This window comes from Vidua macroura, chromosome Z, assembly GCF_024509145.1.
Source record: "Vidua macroura isolate BioBank_ID:100142 chromosome Z, ASM2450914v1, whole genome shotgun sequence".
NCBI lineage: Eukaryota > Metazoa > Chordata > Aves > Passeriformes > Viduidae > Vidua > Vidua macroura.
Genome location: NC_071611.1, coordinates 9018555 through 9035824, shown reverse-complemented (window position 1 = coordinate 9035824; position 17270 = coordinate 9018555). Strand labels below are relative to the sequence as shown.

The following is a 17270-nucleotide window of genomic DNA, read 5'->3' as shown; positions in this document are numbered from 1 at the left end:
ACAGCCTCCCAGAATGAGATGTCCCCTTCCAACTCACCTCTGCTACTGTGACTTCACCTCCTGGGTGTCCTGGGTGCTTGAACCTGGCAGGGAGGGAGAAAATCCTCCAGCAGCTCTGGGACTGGGCATGGAGAGCTGCTACAAATTACTGTCCTCACCCAATGTCAGTACCAATAGCCTCATTTAGCATTCCAAACCTCACTGAAAGCTCAGCTGGAGTCTGGGCATGAGCTGGGTGAGTGGAACTTGGCACTGAACGTAAGCAGCGAGGATGCCTAATACCAAGTTCGAACTTCCCTGATGCAGTTTTGCATCATCCGTATGTAGTCTGTCACTGGATCCCAGTGAGAAGAGATCAGCACTCCTCCATGAAGCCAGGCAGAGGATGGAGGAGCACTTAAGGATCTGCATTTGCTCAGTGCCCAGACGTGCTGACCTCCCCCATGCCAGAGCTGCTAGGGCAAGCTGAAGGTCCCTCTGGAGCCTGCATGCCTTGCATTTGTGCCCACTGGAGTCCATGCACAGAGGCTGTAGCTGCTGAAAAGCAGCAAGATCATGGGCTGTTTTAAACTCAGGTGACACCGTGCCTTGGTCACAGGAGAAGGGGGTGGCGCAGGCTGCTGGCTAGCTCCAACCCCCTTTCCCCTCAGCTCCCCGCCTCAGCCACTGGCAGGCACAGGGCGGTGGTTCGGCCAAAGGCTGTGGTCCCTTACCGACAGAAGCGGCCAATAAGAGTGGACCCACGTCGAAGGATTGAGGTGAAGGAAAGAAGGAAGAACCCTTGCTTGCATCTCCGAGCAATCTTTATTTCTCCCCGCGCAGGGAGCAGCACAGGTGACACAGTGAAACAACTTGAAGGGGGGGGCAGAGGCAAAAGGGCGCGAAGCAGAGAAAAATGGCAGCTTTTAAGGGGGGACAACAACAAATCAAGAGCTAGATAGGAGGAGTATCGGGTGGATATGAAATGCGGTGAAAAATCAAGACCCCACAATTCCAATAGAGACTTGTAGGGAACAGTATGTTTTTTAGTACAGCGCTGGATGCACGCAGGGATTTCCCTTCAAAGGTCATGCTCGCCCCTGAGAACTCCTGATCCTTTTTTATTACTCTTACTGTTTTACATATTCATAGAATTTCACAATAGCTTCATGCATATTCATACTGCTGATTTCGTGTTACACTTACAGCTAGTTACACTTGTACTCAGTTTTTGTCAGAAAATACAGAAAGAACTCCTGGGTCAGTCTTTGCTGTCTGTTTCAAGGTCCGAGGTCTCTTTAGCTTGGAAATTTGCATTCTTTCTTCTTAGCTGGGGCAGTTTTGCTAGTGCTGTAATTACCAGATTAAACAGCATATTTTACTTATGTTAGCAAGCTCAAAGTGCCACATTTCACCTAAATCCAAATGGATTTTCTACCCCGTTAAATTTTTACTCTGTTTCAAATATACGTAAACATAAAACCAATAGGGAAGGAGAAGGGAAGAGTGCATACTTCATATACCAATGAATGAAGGGAACTATCATAACTGACAGGGAAGCTTCTAGAAAAAGGGGTGTAGCAAATAATGACAGATAAGCTGCAGGGGCATACGGCTGCGCATTACTTTTCCCAACCCGAGCGGCTCCTGAGAATGCGGTTTGGAGCCTCGGCTTCTCATCAGGATTGGTGCCGCCGCTAATTCTGGGCGCTTCTGCGGCTGCGCTCCGGGTGGGCTGGCCGTGCTTTGTTGTCAGCGCGAGGGAAGGAAACGAAGAAGCATGGAATTGTTCAAATCCGTCCGCGTTGCAGCTGGGCGCTTTATTGGTTGCAGGAGCTGCGATGGAGAAGCCAAGGCTGCTCCCAGCCTCGCTTGGATGAATCTGGCCCCAAGGCTGAGGTGCCGTGGAGGGATATAGGGGTGGGACAGGGGAGGATGGGAGCTCTCCGCCCAATGAACACAGACGCCGTGGCTGTGACGTTACCACAACAGCCAATGGGGACACGACAGGGGCGGACATGGGGGTTCAGGGCCAGTTGGACCGTGAGAATGAGGTGACGAGCACGGAACTGTTGGGCACCGGACAGGGGAGTGGTCACAGGAGTGGCGTGGGAGAAAACCCAATGGCCGGCAGCCTGGGGCTAACTTCCGTGGGGATGAAAACACAGGGGATGCATGAAGATACATGGAACCGGTAAGCTAACAAAGACCAGAACCCCAAATCTGAACCCAAAACCCGGGATGCAACAGGGGCAGGATTTAGAAGATAGACAGGGAAGGGTCTGGAAATAAGGGAGGTGTACAACAGGAATGACATGGGGAAAGGCGGGAAAACAGGTGGTAAACAACTTTGGGGAGAAACTATTAGGAAAACTGAACAGGGGTGAATAGGAACAAACCATTACAACATTTTAAACAATTTCTTAAACAAATAAACTTCAAAATCCCACTACAATACCCAGGCTTGTTGGGTCCTCTGATGGAAAGCTGGTGGCCCAGCAGAAAGGCCTGGCAATAGGCAGCCTTGCAATGCAAAGGGGATGTTCTGGAGACCTCCTCAGTGCCAACAGGGCAGCTTCACGTAGCTCTGGCAAGGGCCTTCAAAGGAGTAAAAGGCACCCATCATTGCTGGACGGAAAGCCCATGAGGTGACAGAGTAGTTCAAGTTGGAAGGGACCTGCCGAGGTCACTTGTCAAATGTTCATGCACAAGGAGGCTCATGTAGAGCATATTATCCAGGATCACCTCCAGACAGCTTTGAATATCTCCAAGAATGTAGAGTACAGCAGCTTTCTGGGAAACCTGTGCCAGTAGTACGTGATCACCCTCATAATCAACAAGTATTTCCTGATGTTGAGGAGGAACCTCCCCTAAATGTTTCAATTTGTGCCCAGTTCCCCTAGTCCTGTCACTGGGTGCCACTGGAAACAGCCTTTTCCCCTTGCATTCACACCCTCCTTTCAGATATCTATATATCTTAAGGACATCTACCCATAGCCTCTTCTTCTACAGGCAGAAGAGTCTGAGCTCTATCCACCTTTCCTCTTACGGAAAACACTCCAGTTCTTTTGCTATCTAAACACAGTCTTTGGCAGCACTCTCTCCAATAGCCCTGTATCTCTCCTGTATCTCTCTCTGGGAGGCCAGAGCTAGGTATTGTGCTTCAACTGTGGCCTTACCAGTGCTGAGCAGAGGAGAAGGATCATCTGCATAATTGTGAAGAAAGTTGATCAAAGACCTACATGAAACAAAGAGTCTCATAATTTGCAATAACATTCTGATTGTGTACCCTTGTTTCAGATAGCATAGAGTTAATCTCAGAAGATGGGCCTGAAACTGTTGTGTGGTGTTTAATCTCCAGCTGGGCTTAAAACCACAACATCATCAAAACTGAGCTGTCACAAACATTAAGAACAGAAAGTCTTGAGTGAAGTAGTAGGATCAGTACTGTAAAATGAATGGATTCAAAGTTTTTCACAAAATATGTGTGGTCAAATTCTTACTAGTGTAAATGATAAAAATCAGCATAAATTATGTCAGAAATGGCATCTGATATGCATATTGTGCCTGTAGGAGAAGGATAGAGAGAATGAAAAAGAGGAACACAACAAATTTCCAATTAGAGGTTCTATATTGCACCCATTCTTCCCAGCTGACTGCCCCTGTGTAGTCATAATTAAGCACAAAGGTCTTCATGAAGCAAATAATTGGCATTTAAACAATTTTGCCACTCCAGATAGCCTCTAACTCCAGTGAAAACATCCCTCATTGTCATCCCCTAGTTCACTTTTGCAATAACCATGTCACAAATGTACCATTGCTTGGAAAAAATTTTGCTTCCCCATCCTCCCAATCCTTTGCCAGCAAGCTTGGAAAGCTCTAAGTGGAACAGCCAATGTCAGTTTACCTTAAGCATAGTTGGCAAGAGACACTTTCTGTAATTCCCTCAGAGGAAAGAAAATGAGATTTGAGAGATCATATGCCCGGTGACCATGCTCTACTAGGACAGAGTTTCTCAGCAACAGTCTCCTACTACAGTTATTAAAATAGGAGTCTAATCTGATGATAAAACACTCTGAACAATACACAAACTTGGAAAATGCAAAAAGGATTCTTCCAGTTCTTTAAGATTGGAGGACATATTTTTCCTGTTCCTATTTTAAATAAATAACGACTTTAAAAATTTGCTCTAGTCACAGCAGGTTTTTCTGAAATTCTGCTAGAGAACCCTCACTGTTAAGAAACCTGAATAAACAGCAGTGATGCTTTAGTGTTTTTGAAAAAGCAGAAGTCACCACTTCACCTTTGGAAATAGAGTTAGGGGAATCCACAGGACAAAAAGGTAGAAATAGGAGTGAAAAGTCAGCATTTAGATTATGCACAGAATCTAGGAGAGAGAAAAGCATTCTACTTAAATATTACCAACCATGGTGACACTGAGAATTTTTTTAAGGAAGGGGATAAGGGACAAGAGGCACAAACTGAAGGAAGTTTCTATCTGAATAGGGGAAAATCATCTTCACTTTGAGGGTGATTAAGTTTTGGAACAGGCTGCCCAGAGAGAATATGAAGTCTGTTTATCTGAAGATAGTCAAAGCAACCTGCTGTAGGGAAACCTGCTTTAATAGATGGACTAGATGATCTCCAGAGATGAACTAGATGGACTAGATGATCTCCAGAGGTCCCTTCCAACCCCAACCCAAACCATTCCGTGGCTGGGTATTAATAGTGAGTTTTCATGGTAATAGTATTATGTAAGATTCCCATTCTTGCAACCTAGGTTAAATTCCCAGGTGGTGCACCAGAAAGGTCATAGTGGGTTGACCCTAGCTGAATTCCAGGCACCCACCAAAGCTGCTCTGTAACTCCCCTCTGCAGCTGGACAGGGCAGAGAAACTATAATGAAGGCACTGTGGCTTTCTCCATCTGATGGAGGTAGGACTTGCACAGCTCTGCTGTGTCCTGATGACAATTTTCTCTCTCCATTGCCAGTTCTTTTAGTGCTGCTGTAGACTGGGTTGCTCCAGAATATAAAGATTTTGCAATTCAGCTATTTGCGGATTTCCCTCCAGGGCTGTTTTCTCCTCCTGGCTATCAGTTCTTCTTCTGACTCAGACTTAACGATGATACATTTCTTGCATTTCTGTCTGAATTACTGAGGGAAAATCAACTGGCCTCTGCACTGCTGCCTTAGTGGGTGTTTCCCCCCCTGCAAGGCACACATCACCAGCCTTCACATTTCCTTTTTTCAGCCTCACAGCTCCTCTTCCTCCTTCCTGCCTTCCTCACCTAACCCCATCCCATATTTGTCAAAGGCTGATGGTGGGTGGCCGCCACCTTTAGAGACAGCCTCTGCACAGAAACCTCTGTCCCCATCAGTGCCTCCTGCAGGGTCTCCTTCCCGTAAAAGCAGCCTGGGAATCCTGGGGCAGAAGGCTCTCTGTCAGTGGCCAGCTGCCACCATGCTGTGCCCCGGGCACTGGCAAAGGCAGGCTCCTGGTGGGTAAAGCCAGGATGGTCCTGCAGGAAGGAGGCACCTGTCTTGTCTAGCACACCTACCCTCAGAAGTGGAAGTTCTTAAATTGCCAAGGCATTGTAGCACTTTTGAACTTGCATAGTTAGTGTTCATTCTTTGCTGGAGATATTTTCTGTTATCACAGGGTGATTATCTTAACAATTTTGCTTGCAATGTTCTGTTCCACTCTATTTTTCCTGCCCTTAAATGACAGACAAACTGGATTTCTTTCGGGCTGCTAGTAGTGACTGCACATTCTTACATACTGTTTATACCACTTATACACCACTACAAAACCCTACCTATTGATGTTTTAACCAATTTAAGGTAGAGAAGAACTAAGGCTGCTTTCTCTGTCTCCACCAAATCTCCAGATAATTACCAGTACTAGTACAATATTGCCTTGTACTGATGTAACTTATTAGTATAATAATAATTTTGAAAGAACATTTTAAATTACAACATTGCTCTGTTGGTCGAGATGTCCTGCAAAGACAGATTACTGTGTTCCTGCACATCTATTAAAAATGTACTCTTCAGCCAGACTAAAGGCCATTGGAAACAAGTCACATACAAATCTGATTTCAAACCTGCATAAACCATTCACTTTCCACTTTCCTAAGATTACAGTTTTCTCTGGGAGCTGACATTGATGGCACATCAGAGTGATCCTGAAACTTACAACTAATTGGAGAATTGGATTTTCTGTAACAAACTAGCACAATCGATATATATGAATTTTATATTTTGTGCCCCCACCGTTTCATTCTTGTGTCTCCTTATGCATGCCTAGCTTACAGACTTCTCAGGGAAGAGGAATATCATTACAATTATATATAATGAACATTATACATTTTCACCACCTTTGTGTCAAGATTCACGTATTCCTCACGTGTATGTTTTAGGCTTACCTGCACACTCCAGAAGGATAGTTTCTTAAGGCGGTTTATAATTTATTCACTGGAGTTATTGTTAGTTCACTCGGCTGAAGTGATCTAGAGTCTTTGAATGCATATCTTGTCAATGTTAGCTGCATTTATATAGACTTATTCCATATACAGTCAAACTGAGGTCGTAGTGTTCATGCTGCTCCACAGAGTGAAATATTCTCTCTTCCTCTAGTTCTTCAGTCAACATTTAAAGAACCATCAACTGCAACATTGAAATTGAAACTCAGTCTAGGGACAGTAATATACATTCCAGAACATGCCTATAAAAAACAATCTAGAAAGAGAAGCATGCATTTTTCTGCATGTGTGTGGATAGCTAGCCTTGGTGTAAGCTGCCCTACATATAATTCAGCTTGCAGCTCTCCTTTCTCCCCATAATGGACAGATGATACCATAGCAAAAAAGACAGCTGGACCAGATCTGCCTTTTGAAAAGCTTAGCTCCTATGTGCTCTAGCACACAAGGGAAGGTGAAGTCTTACTTAGTTTTTGCACTTCACAATAACCACAAAATGGCAAAAGCAGCAGCTGATAGTATGATTCTTGAAAAGAATCTAATTGATGGTCAAGAATCATAGAATATCCTCAACTGGAGAAGACACGCAAGGAAGTCCAACTCCCAGCCCTATGAAGGATTCTCCAATAATCACACTGTGTGCCTCAGAACATTGTTCAAATGCTTCTTGAACTAGAAAGGCTTGGTTCTGTGACCACTTTCCTGGGAAGACTGCTCCAGTACTCAACCACACTCTGAACTGAGTCAATGAAGAACATTTTCTTAATATCCAGCCCAAATCTCCCCTGACACAGCTTTGTTCCATTCCCTTGGGCCCTGCCACTGGGCAACACAGAGAAGAGATCAGTGCCTGCCTGTTCCTGCTCTTCCCATCATGAGAAAGTTGTACCTACAAAGAGGTCTGTTCTCAGTCTCCTCCAGGCTGAACAGAACAAGTGTCCTCAGTTGCTCCTTGTAAGTCATCTACTCCAGACCCTTCACTGTCCTCATGGTCCTCCTCTGGATGCTCTCTAAGAGCTTAGTGTCTGTTTTTTATATTGTAGTGCCCAAAACTACCCCCAGAACTCAAGATGAAGCTGCCCCAGTGCAGAGCAGAGCAGGACAATCCCCTCCCTTGCTTGGCTGGCAATGCTGTGCCTGATCCACCCCACAACAGGGGCTCTCCTGGCTGCCAGGGCATTGCTGACTCATGTTCAACTTGCCCTCAACAAGGACCGCAGGCATGTCTTTCCAGTGTCTCCTTCCCCAGTCTGTCTATGCATCCAGAGTTGCTCTGTCCCAGGTGCAAAATCCAATAGTTTTCTTTGTCAAACTTCATAAAGTGAATGGGATGGTGAATGTAAGCAAAGTGCCATCTCTGGTCAGCTTTGAGCTGCTTGGGTGGTCTTTAGGGATAAGATGGCAACTGTCTTCCTGGGTTGGTTGATGGTGCCAGGGAACAGAATGGTCCCTCTGTTATCCAAAAGGAGGCAGTCAGAGAACTGCTGAGCGGCTTGGATTCATAAATCCATGGGATTAGATAGGATCTATACGAGGGTGAAGAGGGAGCTGGTAGATGAGCTTGCAAAGCCTCTCTCCATAATTTACCAACTGCCCTGGCTCACTGGGGAGGTTCCAGATGGCTGGAAGCTGGCCAATGTGACACCCATTCACAAAAAGGGGTGGGAAGGAGGATCCTCGTAATTTTAAGCCAGTTAGCCTGACCTCAGTACATGGTAAGGTAATGGAGCAGTTTATATTGGGTGTCACCATGCAGCCCTTACAGGATGGCCAGGGTATCAGACCCAGCCAGCATGGGTTTAGGAGGGGCAGGTCCTGCCTGACCAACCTGGTCTCCTTTTATGACCAGGTGACCTCCCTGGTGGATGCAGGAAGGGCTGTGGATGTTGTGTGCCTGGACTTAAGCAAGGCCTTTGACACTGTCTCCCACAGCACACTGCTGGAAAAGCTGGCAGCCCACGGCTTGGACAGGAGCACTCTTTGCTGGGTTAGGAACTGGCTGGATGGCTGGGCCCAGAGAGTGGTGGTGAGCGGTGCTGCATCCAGCTGGTGGCCAGTCGCCAGTGGTGTCCCTCAGGGCTCTGTGCCAGTTCTGTTCAATAATTTTATTGACAACATGGATGAGGGTGTTGAGTCTTTCATTAACAAGTTTATGGATGATACCAAGTTAGGAGGGAGTGTTGATCTGTTGGAGAGTAGGAGGGCTCTGCAGAGGGGCATAGACACGGTGGATTGATGGGCCAAATCCAGCAATATGAGGCTGAACAAGACCAAGTTCTGGGCCTTGGACCAAGTCCAAGTGTTGTGGCCACATTTTGGCCATAATAACCTCTAGCAGTGCTACAGGCTGGGATCAGAGTGGCTGGACAGTGGCCAGGAAGAAAGGGACCAGGGGGTGCTGGTGACAGTGGGTAGACACGAGCCAGCTGTGCCCAGGTGGCTAGGAAGGCAAATCAGCAACAGTGGCCAGCAGGCCCAGGGAGGTCATTCTCCCCCTGTACTCGGCACTGGTGAGGCCACACCTTGAGTGCTGTGTCCAGTTCTGGGCCCCTCAGTTTGGGAAGGATGTCGAGACGCTTGAGCGCATCCAGAGGAGGGCAACAAGGTTGGTGAGGGGCTTGGAACATGAGCACTATGAGGAATGACTGAGGGAGCTGGGGGTGTTTAGCCTGGAGAAAAGGAGACCCAGAGGTGACCTTATCACTCTCTACAACTTCCTTGAAAGGTGGTTGTAGTCAGGTGGGGGTTGGTCTCTTTCTCCAGGCAGAAATTGACAGAACCAGATAACAGTCTCAAGCTGGGCCAAGGGAAATACAGGTTGGATAGTAGGAAAAAGTTTTTTTTATGGAAAGAGTGATAAAGTTCTGGAATGGTCTGCCCTGGGAGGTGGTGGTCACCATCCCTGGATGTATTTAAAAAAAGATTGGATGTGGCACTCAGTGTCATGTGTTTAGTTGAGGTGTTAGGGCATGAGTTGGACTCAATGATCTTAAAGGTCTCAGAAATTAGGTTTGGTTTTGTTGTTTTGTTTTTTTTTTTTTTTTAAATTCTAGTGAATATGGGAAAAGTGAGCAAGAAACAGCTATTTGTTTCCATGCTCAAATTTCTTAAGGGAAACACTGACCTGGTTTGTATATGCTGTTTTCTATGGCAATTCAGACACCTAGTTGATCACTCAGGCCAACAGATATGCAGTGCAATTCAGAGTAAATGATTGTCCAAATGAATTTTTAAATTATCTGAAGATCTTATGCATATGTAACAGATACACATGGAAAGTTTCTGAGTGCTGAAAAGAGAGTTCTGCAGAATAACATGCTTTTCTTCTGGCTTTTGAAATAATGAGTGTCATTACAATCCAGTATTTAGCTATATGGGAGACTGTCAATGCTCATTTCATGAAATCTTTGTTCCCCATGGTTTTGCCAAGCCCAGAGAGAAGTTTTAGGATCTGCACAATTCCTGTCTGAAAGGAGTGAATTTGCAAAAGCAGATGGCTTGCAGAGTCTGGATTTCTTTTCAGATAATTTCCAACTGTAAATATTGTTGCTGTTCCAAATAATAGGAAGAAGAAATTTTATTTTTCTACATAGAAATTAGAATCAAAATTTATCCGTTTAGACATGGCCATGCTTTGGAGGAGAGATTTCTGTGAAAGCAGGAGATCCCTTCTGTCAGGGATACATCTCATGAAGTCTCATTGGATTTTCTTTCCCAAATTAGCCACATGAGGAAGATTTGTTTGGTTGATGAATTTGAGAGAATTGCAACATCCAGGCTGTGTTCTGAAACTTCCAGGTATGACCCCTTCTTATAGCTGGAAGGCATGGCTGGAGCAGAGCTCTTGTCTCTGTGCATTTCAAACGCTCCCTCTGGTGGTGCTGCCTTTGAGGAAGACATTACCTGATGGGGTGCAGGGGTATGAGTCCTGCAAAGGAGGAAGTCAGGAGATAGCACAAGGATGACTGATTTGTGGAATATCATGTTCATAATGGAAGAGAAGCAGGACTCGTTGTAGGACAAGCTGAGGTTTCACGCAGAGCTGCACAGCAACAGGTCCATACTTCACAGCAGGAGCTAGAAACTCAAGAGATGAGTCTTGATATGACTGCCAAAAATTTCCCATTAATAGTACTTTACTTGAAAATGCAGTTTTGGATAGCTATATATCTGAAGGTTATCAACCTTCACTGGAAAATTCTTGATGTTATTAAAAAACATCATCTGAAAAGTGAATAGTGGGGATTTTTTTTTTTGTTAGATTGGTGTTTTGTTTGCTTGTTTGCTTCTGTAGTTTTCACTTCCCTAGGTAAAAAAGAAGAATTTTCATAAACTATTGGTTTTGTCATACCACAGAATTGATGGGGCCTTGAATCTGCTTTTGTGCTTGACCTTAAAAACAATTCAGGTATAGTCTGTATTTGACACACAAACCTACTTTTTTTTCCTAACATGTTTTAAGATAATACATTTTCCCCTTTCAGTCTTCAATAGGACACACTGCCGCTGCACATGAAAGGCTGGGCTCCCAACTGTCCACCTTTCCCTATTTCTGTCTCAAATTCTTGGTTCTCTATCACTCTGCTTAAAGGTGTCTGGGTGTGGTGGTGCTCTTACCATATTCCAGCAACTTCATAAGTTGCCTGCCCAAGAGATGGTCAACATTTTTTGCAGGTTTTTGAGAGAGAGAATGACTGTTACCTCAAGACTCTCATTACTGTGGGATTGCTTAAGATAAAAGAAAATGCATCAACATATGTGGATGGATGTCTAAAAGTGAGCTGTATTTCTTTTGGGCTGTCTGCAGATGATGACAATACCTTTGGAATCCTCTCTGTCAACATCTGGAAGGCTCCACACACAGTGCTGCTCCTGTCTGAATGTACATGTTTGAGACAACAGAGGGGGTGTGAGCAATTAGGTGAGTGAAATGTGCAAGTCCTGAGCCCTTAGTTATATTAATGGAGCACGTCAAGCTAAAAGAAGATAAGAGAGTGTTTGAAAATAAACAGGACGTGAGCCAGCAATCGATAACTGCCTGAAACATTAGCTCAGTCAGAATCAGGGTTCTTAGCTAATCTAGGACGTGTAACTGGTCTTGAAATGCGTAAAGACTGCTGCAAAACCAAAGGAACAGTGTGTTTTGCTGTCCGGGACAGTTCAATACTGGAATGACTTGTCTATGAGCCTCTGATGCCTTCATCCCTAGACATTTTACAGAACAAGCTGGACAAATAGCAGTAAGGAATAGTTTGCATATATTTGGGACAGCCTTGGACACAGGGAGGAGGAGAACAGCAGTATGACCCCATGAGAACATTTGCCCCATTGTTTTTCTCTGATACTGTGGAATTATTATTTTGCTCCTTCTCTTCTCTTGCTACTCTTCCAGATGCTGTCAGATGTACCTTTGTGCAAGTTTTCTTAAGCAGGGATACTTCTGCTGAGTGGGATCTTTGCACTTTACTGCTATACTGGGAGTAATACTTAGGTAAGTATCTTCTGAACACCAAAACCCTTCTGAAAAGTCAGTGACATGTTTTCAATATTTTCTGAAGTATACTGCACGTGTTGTATGATTTGTTCCTAAGTAGAGCAATTCTACTTCAAGTCAGCCAGCAGGGAAATCCTGAAGGGCCCGTTCATTCTCATTCTGATCTCCTCTGGACCTGGTTGGTTGGAGGAAAGCCAGTGCAATATAGAGATGTATGTACATGTGTTTGAAACTTCTGTCCAGTGCACAGTCAGATATCAGAGATCATATAGCAGCTGCCATGCCTACCTGACTAAGAAGTAAGATACTGCTTTTGTCTTGCATGCAGACCCTTCATTTCTGATTTGAGATAAATTGTCAGCAGCATAGGACAGCACAGTGTTACACCTATATTGTGAGCTGCAGAATGAGTCCACAAAACTCTCCAGGCTCAGTAAGCAACCTCATTTATCCTTGAGACTATGCACATGCTAAGCATATGCCCAAATGTTTTGCTGGAGGTAGGAGGGGGTAAAAATAATTTTCCAATATTTCCAACTTGACAACAACTCTCATAAGCATCAGTTTATTTAACAAAAATTAGGTGTGGAGCAAAGCAGCCTCGGTAGCATATACCACAGCAGTACTTATGTTGCAATTCTACTATTGCAACAGGTGTTCCAGTTTGTTAAGACCAAGGGATCAATAACTAAATTTACCAAAAAAGCCAGCTGCTTTGTGAGTGTTTTAGTGTGCCAAATACTACTGCTTTGGCCAAAATTGATCCTCTGAAACAGTATCTTCCAAAGCATACCAATAACATCCTTCTTTTAGTCTCAGACTAGAAGATAAACCTGCAAAGAATGTTCTTATAACATTGATCTCACTTAAACATCTCTATTTCTGGAAGAATAGTAAGTATTTAAGCCCTGTGTGAAAGTTATTCAGTCAATGCATGCATGAAAAATCAGCACTTGTCTAGGATGTTCTCTATTCCATTTTTAACTTCCCTATAATTTAAGCCAAATGGCACATACAATGCATGTACAACTTCTTTGAATGTGGTTATGGACTTTGCTGAGAATAGGCTGGAATTATAATTTGTCCCATAGTGCTCATCCAAAGCTTAGAACAAAATAATTATAATGGGTTCAGAACTCTTCAGGTATATTTACGGGATTGTTTGGGCTATATTTACACAGTTAAGCACAGTTGTATTTGTGCCTATATTTAAAAATCATGCTGCACATTGCCTATATTTTTGTAATTTAAAATGCATTAATATTTTTGTGAAATCATATGACAGCAGTAAGAGGAGCACTTGGTAGGAGTTATACAGAAATTTTATTTGGAAAAGAAGCAAGATCCAATACACACCAGGGAAAATTTCCTTGTCATTTGAACAAGTGGAAGTGTATCTCTGTTCTATTGCATAGGTATTGCATAGTCCATCCCCAATGTATGTCTTCCAGTCTGCTGCTATGTAGCTCCACCAGAGAGCTAGAGAGGCAGCAAATCTCATTCCTTGCTGCCCTTGTCCTGAGTAGCCTGAGCTCACTATTTGGGTGTCTAGTGCTCACACAGAGGCCCATCAGCTTTTCAGGACAGAGGTGCTGTAACATGTGAACTTCATGATATGCCCAAGGGGTACCAAAGGAAGAAGGACTTCCTCTTTCCTGGTTTGTTCTTATGATAACTACTCAACTACCAGAATCAGGTGTAGTGCCCATTAATGGCAATGGGATGAATTTGATTGACTTTGGTTCTAGGGTTGATCTAGGAAACCACTTGAGCTGGATGCAATATTAAAGTAAAGAAAGGTAGAATTGATGAAAAATGAATTAATTTTAAAATTTCTTCAAATAAAAGTAATAAATTGCCGTAAAACCTCCTCAAACTAGCAAGTGTCAGACTCAGTCTTTAGGGCACAGTTGGGTTGTTAATTGGGTTAGCAGTGTAGACAGCCAAATAAACTGTGACCCATATCTAGTACAGTAGAGTTCAGATTTTGAAAAGTTTGCAGTTTTGCCTGACAAATTCCTTCTTAGGTATTTAAAGGAACTTTTTCTAAGCATTGAGAACTAAACTCTCACGGTGATAGAAGATAAAAACACATAGAAAAAGAAGGTTCTGTCTGAAGTAACTTCTCTTTTTTCCCTTGTAAAGTTCAGCTATGTCATGCTGTTGGACTGCAGTTATATAGCGTTGCCTCAGTGATAAAATTGCATAACACCTTTACTTTCTCCCACCTTCATTTTACACTCAATAACACAGTCACCATCTTGATGTGTCAGTGAGTTTGTGGTAAGAAATTAATCTTTTTTTTACAGAAGTAAATAAACCTGTCTTATTTGAAAAGTAGATTTCCCCCCCCCATGTAATGTTCTAGAAACATTTCCATGTGACTTTTTAATTTCACCCACAGCATAGTTAAACTACCACTGTTTGGCCACATTTCACCAAATGTTAGATTATGAGAGATGTTTTTACAGGAGTAACTTAGAGTCTGAGTGCAATTTCTACAATAAAAATATGTTTTGATTCTTCTATTTCCATCACGAGGCTCAGGTGTTTGTGCAAACTGGAGCCTTCTAAATACATTTGTGTTCTTGACAGTCAGTTTTTAAGTTCAGGATTATTCTTTTCCATTACAGTGTCTGATGTCAAACTTGAACTAAACCCAGGTACACAACCCTGAACTCTTTTTCCTTTTGTCAAATGAGCAGAATATTGCCAGAAGTTGTAATGGAGAAAAAAAAGCACAACCTAAAACTGGGAAACATCAAGCCAAAGTGAAGAAGAATAAAAATGTTAGAGGGGATCTCAGGCAGTTTAAACAGGCTATGAAGATCACTCGGTACCACACTCTATGTCTTCCAAAGATGTAATAGGCAAAAAAAAAAAAAAAAAAAAAAAAGGTGTTTCACCTCTCCTATTTGATGGTTCCTCCCTTAATTACTTCCCCCTTGAGACTTTTCCAGCTCCCATGGCAGTGCAACTGTGCACCTTTTACTCAGACCAGCTGCTCTTGAGAATATGGGTCCATGTGGGAGCCACACAGGGAGTCACAACTTCATGTAATTCACCTTTCTCCTCTCTACAATCCATGACCAACCTTGTATTTTTCAATATTCATGTGCTGCCAGGCCCCTTTTAATATGTATTTTAATACATTTTAATACAAGGCTCATTTAGTATCCTGGAGCCAGGATAGAAAACATCATGTTCTTCATGGCAACTGGTTCAGCTTTAAATAGGTTCCAGGGTTTCTTTCTCCTGTACGCTCCTTCATCAGCTTTACCACCTGCCAAGCTCTGCCTCTGTTATGAGGATGCCTTCTTTATGTGCAGCATTCCCTCTTGTTTTCTGCTCACTCAGCTGAGGGACTGAGCAATAATTAACCTGAACGACCTTTTCTCCATGTCCTATGTTTCCCGTGGCTTTTCAAAGATCCTTGTGCTGGGGTTTTTGTCCACTGAATATATTCCTTTAAAATCACTTTCGAGTGCTAATTCGAGAAGATTCCTTGCTTAGCCTATATGAATAGGAAGTCATGACCAGTCACGATAGATGTCAGGCAACACATTTTAAAGAGGCATTTTCCCTTCTCTCTGTTGACTGGAAGGTGAAATGACTAGTGTGGTAAAGAATTGAGAGCCATCTCCATGGAGTGGCATGCTCAAGACGTGTGCTCTGGCAGGAGAACCAGTACCAGTGGAAGTATGATGATCTAAATTCCTGATGGACATTCCTCCACAATGGGATCCTCTTCCTTTGGAGTATAGTGAAGCAAAACTAACCTTGCTCAAAGACAAGTGCTCTGCTCTAACTCAAAAACAAACTGAAAAGCTGAGTACCAGGCAAGGGTATGTAAGATGACTCACTGTGAGAGGGTATATCCTTAATTTAGATGACTGAGTCCTTGGAGTGCTGGAAGACCTAGGACTTGTTTCTTCCAGAAATCTGTGGAGCAGTAGTCACAATGGTGAAAATACACTGATGACATCTGCCAGTTCGATACACTGATGACATCTGCCAGCTCAGAAGTGCAGCTCCTGCAGAGCTCCTGTCTGGCTGACAGACAAGACTTGCACTCTTCTAGGTAAGAGCTGGTGTGCCTTTTCTTCTTGCCCTCATGCTGGCTCCTCCCTAAAATTATCCTGCTTACACTTCTTCCTGTATAAAATAACTTATGTTCTTGTCTCATGTTTCAGACAAGCTGAGTCTAAGCAGTAGACAGCCTGTGAAAAGTTGTTGTAATTCATGCCAGGACCATCAAGGACATTTCTGGACATCATTGTGAACTCATTTATGGATTTTATGACCAGCTGTTTGTCAGGAATGATGAGGCTGTGCACTTAGAAACACCAGTCCTCTGCAAAGGAACGTAGTGTCCCATCTTGCATTCCTGCTGGTGACAATGCCAGGTCTGAGCAGGGCTTGCAGACCGCCTCAGCAGTCCTGGAAGATGAGGGATATCCGCAGTGCCAAAATGCTTATCCTGGGCTACAGCTGTGTCATCACAAAGCTGGAATGTACAGTATACACTTTCCAGGGGCATAGCTCTGAGCACAGAAATGTGTATACCATCAACAGCACCTGCCCCTCTATGGAGCAGTTCAGCTGTTGCGATAGCTGATGAGCTAAATTTAAGGTTTGCACATGCTTGATTCAATTTAATACCTTCCAAGGGGAGCTTAGAGGGGGGGGGGGGGGGAAATCCAGCTTTGGGATCTACATTTATGCAGGGTTTTACAATATTTTTTTCTCTTTTAAGTTTATACTTAGCTGGATTGGAAGTCACACTGTGTTTTTATAGTAAAAATCTTGGTATATTATGTATGATTCCCTTTATAACAATATATAATATGTGTGAAAATAAAGCTGTAAGTTTTGCATTATACTATTAATAGCATTTCCCTTATAATTTCTTGCCTTAATCTTAGAAATATTATTAAAACTATATTTCTCAAGACATCCAAAATTGCCAGGGAGCACATTCAATCTTTCTGTAAGCTGAGGAATACAGTTTCCAGTAGATTTAATTCCTTTATCATTTCCTAAGAGTATAAAAAATAATGTTATGACCACATCTTTGGAAAGATATTCAAAGCATTAGAAGCATATGCTAAATATGGTTTGTTAATCATTCAGGGAATTGCAATACTGCATAAAAGAAACACTTTTGTCTTGAATCTGTGCCAAAAAGCCTTTTCAAAACTATTCTCCTACTCTGGCAAGGCATAGCAAATCATTCCACCAGAGACATTTCAGGAGTATTTGAGTATTGGCAGCAAAAAAATGACTTGAAGAAACCTTAAAGTCACAGTACCAATAT

The 17270-nt window shown here is 43.3% G+C and overlaps 1 long non-coding RNA gene across 1 annotated transcript; it reads left to right on the top strand.

The window, feature by feature from the left end:
* Positions 1-15445: 15445 nt before the first annotated feature.
* Positions 15446-16752, top strand: LOC128822141 (uncharacterized). The gene is made up of 3 exons (XR_008441367.1): positions 15446-15798; positions 15892-16034; positions 16147-16752. It is a non-coding gene; the product is annotated as an uncharacterized LOC128822141 (long non-coding RNA).
* The last annotated feature ends 518 nt before the right edge of the window (positions 16753-17270 follow it).